The sequence below is a fragment of the Colobus angolensis genome, unplaced genomic scaffold (genome assembly GCF_000951035.1).
Source record: "Colobus angolensis palliatus isolate OR3802 unplaced genomic scaffold, Cang.pa_1.0 Scaffold23, whole genome shotgun sequence".
Taxonomy (NCBI): Eukaryota; Metazoa; Chordata; class Mammalia; order Primates; family Cercopithecidae; genus Colobus; species Colobus angolensis.
The window spans coordinates 13,589,993-13,598,977 of record NW_012115488.1 but is presented as its reverse complement, the minus strand read 5'-3'; the positions used below and the strand labels follow the sequence as shown (position 1 = coordinate 13,598,977).

Below are 8,985 nucleotides of genomic sequence, written 5' to 3'. Positions count from 1 at the left end.
TTCCTTCCTTCCTTCCTTCCTTCCTTCCTTCCTTCCTTCCTTCCTTCCTTCCTTCCTTCCTTCCTTTCCTTCTTTCTTTCCTTTCTTTTTTCCATACCCCATTGGCTCCTGGAACACCAGAAAGACAGAACCGTTCACTCCCCTAGAAAGGGTGCTGAAGCCAGGGAGCCAAATTGTCTTGCTCAGTGGATCCCACGGAGACCAGCAAGCTAAGATCCACTGGCTTGAAATTCTTGCTGCCAGCACAGCAGTCTGAAATCGATCTGGGACCCTCGAGCTTGGTGGTGGGGAGGGGCACCTGCCATTTCTGAGGCTTGAGTAGGCAGTTTTCCCCTCACAGTGTAAACAAAGCCACTGGGAATTTCGGACTGGGTAGAGCCCACCACAGCTCAGCAAAGCTGCTGTAGCCAGACTGCCTCTCTAGATTCCTCCTCTCTGGGCGAAGCATCTCTGAAAGAAAGGCACCAGCCCTAGTCAGGGGCTTATACATAAAACTGCCATCTCCCCGGACAGAGCACCCGGGGGAAGGGGCAACTATGGAAGCAGCTTAAGCAGAATTAAATGTTCTTGCCTGCCAGCTCTGAAGAGACCAGGGGATCTCCCAGCACTGCGCTCAAGCTCTGCCAAGGGACAGTCTGCTTCCTTAAGTGGGTCCTTGACCCCCATGCCTCCTGACTGGGAGACACCTCCCAGCAGGGTCAACAGACACCTCATACAGAAGAGCTCTGGCTGGCATCTGGCAGGTGCTCCTCTGGGACAAAGCTTCCAGAGGAAGGAACAGACAGCAATCTTTGCTGTTCTGCAGCCTCCACTGGTGATACCGAGGCAAACAGGGTGGACCTCCAGCAAACTCCAGCAGACCTGCAGAAGAGGAGCCTGACTATTAGAAGAAAACTAACAAACAGAAAGCAATAACATCAACATCAACAAAAAAGATGACCATGCAAAAACTCCATCTGAAGGTCACCAACAGCAAAGACCAAAGGTAGATAAGTCCATGAAGATGAGGAAAAATCAATACAAAAAGGCTGAAAATTCCAAAAACCAGAATGCCTCCTCTCCTCCAAAGGATCACAACTCCTTGCCAGCAAGGGAACAAACTGAACAGAAAAAGAGTTTGATGAATTGACAGAAGTAGGCTTCAGAAGGTGGGTAATAACAAACTCCTCTGAGCTACAGGAGAATGTTCTAACCCAATGCAAGGAGGCTAAGAACCTTGATAAAAGGTTAGAGGAATTGCTAACTAGAATAACCAGTTTAGAGAAGAACGTAATTGTCCTGATGGAGCTGAAAAACACACCACAAGAACTTTGTGAAGCATACACAAGTGTCAATCCCAAAATCAATTAAGCAGAAGAAAGGATATCCGTGAAAACAAGATTAGAGAAACAAGAATGAAAAGGAATGAACAAAGCCTCCAAGAAATATGGGACTATGTGAAAAGACCAAATCTACGTTTAATTGGTGTACCTGAAGGTGACAGGGAAAATGCAACCAAGTTGGAAAACACACTTCAGGATATTATCCAGGAGAACTTCCCCAACCTAGCAAGACAGGCCAACATTCAAATTCAGGAAATACAGAGAACACTGCAAAGATACTCCTCGAGAAAAGCAACCCCAAGACACATAATCGTCAGATTCACCAAGGTTGAAATGAAGGAAAAAATGTTAAGGGCATCCAGAGAGAAAGGTCAGGCTACCCACAAGGGAAGCCCATCAGACTAACAGCAGATCTCTCTGCAGAAACCCTACAAGCCAGAAGAGAGTGGGGGCCAATATTCAACATTCTTAACTAAAAGAATTTTCAACCCAGAATTTCATATCCAGCCAAACTTAGCTTCATAAGTGAAGGAGAAATAAAATCCTTTACAGACAAGCAAATGCTGAGGGATTTTGTCAACACCAGGCCTGCCTTACATGAGCTGCTGAAGGAAGCACTAAATATGGAAAGGAAAAACCTGAACCAGCCACTACAAAAACAAACCAAAATGTAAAGCCCATTGACACTATAAGGAAACTGCATCAGCTAGTAGGCAAAATAACCAGCTAGCATCGTAATGACAGGATCAAATTCACACATAACAATATTAGCCTTAAATGTAATGTGCTAAATGCCCCAGTTAAAAGACACAGATTGGCAAATTGGATAAAGATTCAAGACCCATCAGTGTGCTGTATTCAGGAGACCTATCTCACGAGCAAAGACACACACAGGCTCAAAATAAAGGGATGGAGGAAAATTTACCAAGCACATGTAAAGCAAAAGAAAAAAAAAAAAAAAAGCAGGGGTCACAATCCTACTCTCTGATACAACAGACTTTAAGTGTATGTGTCAACTTCCTCTTTTTCTAGCTATAACCATGGAGGATACAGAAGAGAAGAAGATTCCTGCTGTGCCAGAAACCCTCAAGAAAAAGCAAAGGAATTTCGCAGAGCTGAAGATCAAGCGCCTAAGAAAGAAGTTTGCCCAAAAGATGCTTTGAAAGGGAAGGAGGAAGCTTATTTATGAAAAAGTGAAGCACTATCACAAGGAATATAGGCAAATGTACAGAACTGAAATTCAAATGGCGAGGATGGCAAGAAAAGCTGGCCACTTCTGTGTTCCTGCAGAACCCAGATCGGCATTTGTCATCAAGATCAGAGGTATCAATGGTGTGAGCCAAAAGGTCTGAAAGGTGTTGCAGCTTCTTCGCCTTCGTCAAATCATCAGTGGAACCTTTGTAAAGCTCAACAAGGCTTCAGTTAACATGCTGAGGATTGTAGAGCCATATATTGCATGGGGGTACCCAAATCTAAAGTTAGTAAATGAACTAATGTACAAGCATGGTTATAGCAAAATCAATAAGAAGTGAATTGCTTCGACAGATAATGCTTTGATTGCTCAATCTCTTGGTAAATATGGCATCATCTGCATGGAGGATCTGATTCATGGGATCTATACTATTGGAAAATGCTTCAAAGAAGCAAGTAACTTCCTGTGAGCCTTCAAATTATCTTATCCATGAGGCAGAATGAAGTAAAAGACCACCCATTTTGTAGAAGGTGGAGATGCTGGCAACAGGGAGGACCAGATCAACAGGCTTATTAGAAGAATGAACTAAGTTGTCTACCATGATTATTTTTCTAAGCTGGTCAGTTAATAAACACTACCTGCTGTCAAATTGGAAAAAATAAACAAGCGTTAAACCAACAAAGAAAAAAGTAGGGCATTACATAATGGTAAAGAGATCAATGCAACAAGAAGAGCTAACTATCCTAAATATATATGCACCCAATACAGGAGCACCCAGATTCATAAAGCAAGTTCTTAGAGACCTACAAAGAGACTTAGACTCCCACACAATAATAGTGGGAGACTTTAACACCCCACTGTCAATATTAGATCAACAAGACAGAGAATTATCAAGGATATTCAGGACTTGAACTCAGCTCTGGACCAAGTGGACCTATTAGACATCTACAGAACTCTCCACCCCAGATCATCAGAATATATATTCTTCTCAGCACCACATAGCACTTATTCTAAAATCGACCACATAATTGGAAGTAAAACACTCCTCAGCAAATGCAAAAGAACAGAAATTGTTCAGACCACAGTGCAATCAAATTAGAACTCAGGATTAAGAAACTCACTCAAACTAAACAACCTGCTCCTGTGAATGACTACTGAGTAAATAACAAAATTAAGGCAGAAATAAATAAGTTCTTTGAAACCAATGAAAACAAAGACACAACATACCAGAATCTTTGGGACACAGCTAAAGCAGTGCTTAGAGGGAAATTTATGGCACTAAATGCCCACAGGACAAAGTGGGAAATAACCAAAATTGACACTCTAACATCACAATTAAAAGAACTAGAGAAGCAAGAGCCAATAAATTCAAAAGTTAGCAGAAGACAAGAAATAACTAAGATCAGAGCAGAACTGAAGGAGACAGAGACATGGAAAACCCTTAAAAAAAAAAAAAAACAGTGAATCCAGGGGCTGGTTTTTTGAAAAGATTAACAAAATAGATAGACTGCTAGCCAGACTAATATAGAAGAAAAGGAGAAGAATCAGATAGACAAAATACAAATGATAAAGGGAATATCACCAGTGATCCCACAGAAATACAAACTACCATCAGAGAATACTATAAACACCTTTATGCAAATAAACTAGAAAATCTAGAAGAAATGGATAAATTCCTGGACACATACACCCTCCCAAGACTAAACCAGGAAGTAATTGAATCCCTGAATAGATGAATAACAAGTTCTGAAATTGAGGCAGTAATTAATAGCCTACAAACCAAAAAAAGCCCATGACCAGATGGATTCACAGCCGAATTCTACCAGAGGTACAAAGAGGAGCTGGTAACCATTCCTTCTGAAAGTATTCTAAACAATAGAAAAAGAGGGACTCCTTCCAAACTCATTTTATGAGGCCAGCATCATCCTGATACCAAAACCTGGCAGAGACACAACAAAAAAATAAAATTTCAGGCTAATATTCCTAATGAACATCAGTGTGAAAATCCTCAATAAAATACTGGCAAAACAAATCAAGCAGCACATTAAAAAGCTTATCCACCACTACCAAGTCAGCTTCATCTCTGGGATGCAAGGCTAGTTCAACATATGCAAATCAATAAACGTAATCCATCACATAAACAGAACCAATGACAAAAACCACGATTATCTCAATAGATGCAGAAAAGGCCTTCGATAAAATTCAACACCCCTTCATGCTAAAAACACTGAATAAACTGGTATTGATAGAACATATCTCAAAATAATAAGAACTATCTATGAGAAACCCACAGCCAATATCATACTGAATGGGCAAAAGCTGGAAGAATTCCCTTTGAAAACCGGTAGAAGATAAGGATGCCCTCTCTCACCACTCCTATTCAACATAGTATTGGAAATTCTGGCCAGGGCAGTCAGGCAAGAGAAAGAAATAAAGGGTATTCAAATAAGAAGAGAGGAAGTCAAAAAGTATTTCTGTTTGCAGATGACATGACTGTATATTTAGAAAACCCCATTGTCTTTGCCCCAAAACTCCTTAAGCTGATAAGCAACGTCAGCAAAGATACAAAATCAGTGTGCAAAAATCACAAGCATTCCTATACACCAATAATAGAGAGCCAAATCGTGAGCAAACTCCCATTCACAATTGCTACAAAGAGAATAAAATAGGAATACAACTTACAAGGGATGTGAAGGACCTCTTCAAGGAGAACCACAAACCACTGCTCAAGGAAATAGAGAGTACACAAACAAATGGAAAAGCATTCCATGCTCATGGATAGGAAGAATCAATATTGTGAAAGTGACCATACTGCCCAAAGTAATTTATAGATTCAATATTATTCCCATCAAGTTACCATTGACTTTCTTCACAGAATTAGAAAAACTACCTTAAATTTCATATGAAATCAAAAAAGAGCCCGTAGAGCCAAAACAATCCTAAGCAAAAAGAACAAAGCTGGATGTATCACACTACCTGACTTCAAACTATATTACAAACCTGCAGTAACCAAATTGACATGGTACTGGTACCAAAACATATGTATAGACCAATGGAACAGAACACAGGCCTCAGAAATAACACCACACATCTACAACCATCTGATCTTTGGCAAACCTGACAAAAGCAGTGGGGAAAGAATTCCCTATTTAATAAACGGTGTTGGGAAAACTGGCTGGCCATATACAGAAAACTGAAACTGGACCCCTTCCTTACACCTAATATAAAAATTAACTCGAGATGGATTAAAAACTGAAACGTAAGACCTAAAACCATAAAAACTCTAGAATAAAACCTAGGCAATACCATTCAGGACATAGGCATGGGCAAAGACTTCATGGCTAAAACACCAAAAGCAATGTCAACAAAAGCAAAAATTAACAAATGGAATCTAATTAAACCAAAGAGCTTCTGCACAGCAAAAGAAACTATGTGAACAGGCAACCTACAGAGTGGGAGAAAATGTTTGCAAAGTATCCATCTGACAAAGGGCTAATATCCAGAATCTACAAGGAACTTACACAAATTTATGAGAAAAAACCCCATTAAAAAGTGGGTGAAGGATATGAACAGATACTTTTCAAAAGAAGACATTTATGTGGCCAACAAACATATGAAAAAAAGCTCATCGTCACTGGTCATTAGAGAAATGCAAATCAAAACCACAATGAGATACCATCTCATGCAAGTTAGAATGGTGATCATTAAAAAGTCAGGAAACAACAGATGCTGGAGAGAATGTGGAGAAATAAGAACTTTTACACTGTTGTTGGGAGTGTAAATTAGTTCAACCATTGTGGAAGACTGTGGTGATTCCTCAAGGATCTAGATCTGGAAATACCATTTGACCCAGCAATACTATTACTGTGTATATACCCTAAGGATTATAAATCATTCTACTGCAAAAATACATGCACATGTATGTTTATTGCAGCACTGTTCACAATAGCAAAGACTTAGAACCAACCCAAATGCCCATCAACTGGATAAAGAAAATGTAGCACATACACACCATGGAATATTAGGCAGTCATAAAAAGAAATGTGTTCATGTCCTTTGCAGGGACATGGATGAAATTGGAAACCATCATTGTCAGCAAACTAACACAGGAATAGAAAACCAAACACCACATGTTCTCACTCATAAATGAGAGTTGAACAATGAGAACATATGGGCACAGGGAGGGAACATCACACAGCAGGGCCTGTTTGGGGGTGGGGGACAAGCATTAGGAGAAATACCTAATGTAGATGATGGGTTGATGGGTGGAGCAAACCACTATGGCACATGTATACCTATGTAACAAACCTGCATGTTCTGCACATGTATCCCAGAACTTAAAGTATAATTAATTAATTATTTCAACAGATATTAAAACCGTGCAAAAAATTTAAATGGCAAAACTGCAGTTACTTTTGCAGCAACCTAATATTGAAACCTCTTTGAGCCACGTGTTACTCATCTGTAAAATGGGGCTAATGATATAACATAATTCACAGTTACTAAAAAGAAAATGCAGCTGACCCTCAAACAACGTTAAGCTTGAACTGCAAGGGTTCACTTATATATGGATTTTTTTCCAACCAAATGCAGATAGAAAATACAGTATCCAGGGGATGTGAATGAAGCCCACATATAGGATGGGCCCACTTTTTATATACCCGGTTTCCTTGGAGCCGATTGCAGGACTTGAGTATGTATAGGTTTTTGTATCAGAGGGTGGTCCTGAAACCAATCCCTGGTGTGTACCAGGGGACAATTGTATAGTATAATGCCATTTAGCACAGTTCCTGAAACATACGAAATGCTTAATAAGTGTAGGCTTTTTATTTGTACTGGGAAAATATGGAAGTAATGGAAATACATTACAAATATACATACAATATTACAAGTTGCATATCTAAATAAAGGAATCACACCGATGGTTAGAGAAAAGGAGGAAAAAATACGACAATTCCAGTGCTGAAGGTGGCACGTAAAATGCAGAGCTCAAGTACTAGACAGGGGAAGGTCAAAATGTAGGATCTGTGTTTCCCAGAAGGTCGATGGAGGGAAACCCTATCAGATACACGATTCACAATTTTCTTGATGTTTCTATATTAAGCCTATTAGTTGCTCAGTGTAAGCCCAACTGTTTCCAGTACTAAGACCTCAAAAGTTCTTATTCGAGAGCCTTTATAAAGTTGACACTGTATAATGTGAACAAAATCTCCAGAGTTAAATACAATGTTGTGTTTTGTAGAATTCTTTCTTTTAACTTCCCTCAGTAGAGGCTGCTGCTGCAACACCAAAATGCAGTTCCGTCAAAGCAACTCTAGCATTATATACAGACGATGAAATTTGGAGCCAGACAGACTTGGTTTGAATTGTGTAAAATGCCATTTACTTGCTGGGTGGCCTTGAGCAAGCTATTTGACAGTGCTGGGAGTGTTTCCTGATCTGGAAAAGAGATATTAACCCCTACCTTGCATAGTTATTTTAAAGATTATTACTCAAGTATGAAAAGCGCCTATCTCAGTGCTAGGCACAGGGACACAATAACTATTGAGGTAATACAGCTATGGGGTTTAAGTATGTTACTCTCAAATGGTTTGGCTAAATCCAAAAATACAATTTAGAAGATCTAAAAAGGAATATATGTCCTTCAGGCAACCTTCCATAAATACAATTTCTCACAACTGATTTTTGATAGGCACTGGGCAGCAAGCATTCAGCGTTATCCTCTTTTGACAAGTACTTGGAGTGCAAATATTCTGTTGCCAATTAGGGACAGACCATGCTTTAAGCCTCAGCTGAGATGGGAATATAGTTGACAACTCTTTTAAAAGTTGAGAAGTCTAACCAAAACATAAATCTGTAAAATGCCACCTCGCCTCCACATGGACATGGGCTGAGAACGGGACAAGATTTTTTCTCACAAACCTCAAAATTCTATGCCAAAGAGCATGACTGTGATTATTTTAGCACGCAAAAAATGTTAAAGAAGGTGTTATGAAACTCCCACTACCATAGGCATAAAGAAGGTCCCATTAGAGCAACCATTGAACAGCTAACCTTATAACTTCCTGTGAGTCCTCTGCCAAAACTTGCTATGCTTTGGTGATAACATCCTGTTCAGGGTGGTTGACTGTAACTAACTTGAGTGCTTCATAGCATCTGCCAAAAATAATTATTTGGGTTTTAGAATGATTAATCTTGAGCTATTTTTTTTAATACTGATTAAATAGTCAGATATTTGTTTTTAAGCTCACGCCTATTTTGTGACAATAAAGCCTTGACATTAATATGTTAGGAAACACTTTTTCTGTTGTTTCCTTTTGCTTTGCATCCGGTCAGTCAAAAGTGACAAGTCAAGGTACAAGTTAAAAAGAAGTTGCCACATGGTGTAAAAGAGGGTAGAACACATTCTGTTTCATCTCAGTGAGAATTCTTATCCATCAAGACAACTTTTCCACAAAACCCAACTCAGGA

The 8,985-nt window shown here is 39.5% G+C and overlaps 1 protein-coding gene and 1 pseudogene across 5 annotated transcripts in view; both read left to right on the top strand.

Moving 5' to 3' along the window:
* Positions 1-8,985, top strand: part of MCTP1 (multiple C2 domains, transmembrane 1) — a 599,307-nt gene that overhangs the window by 475,623 nt on the left and 114,699 nt on the right. The window lies entirely within an intron of this gene.
* Positions 2,363-3,103, top strand: LOC105513411 (annotated as a pseudogene).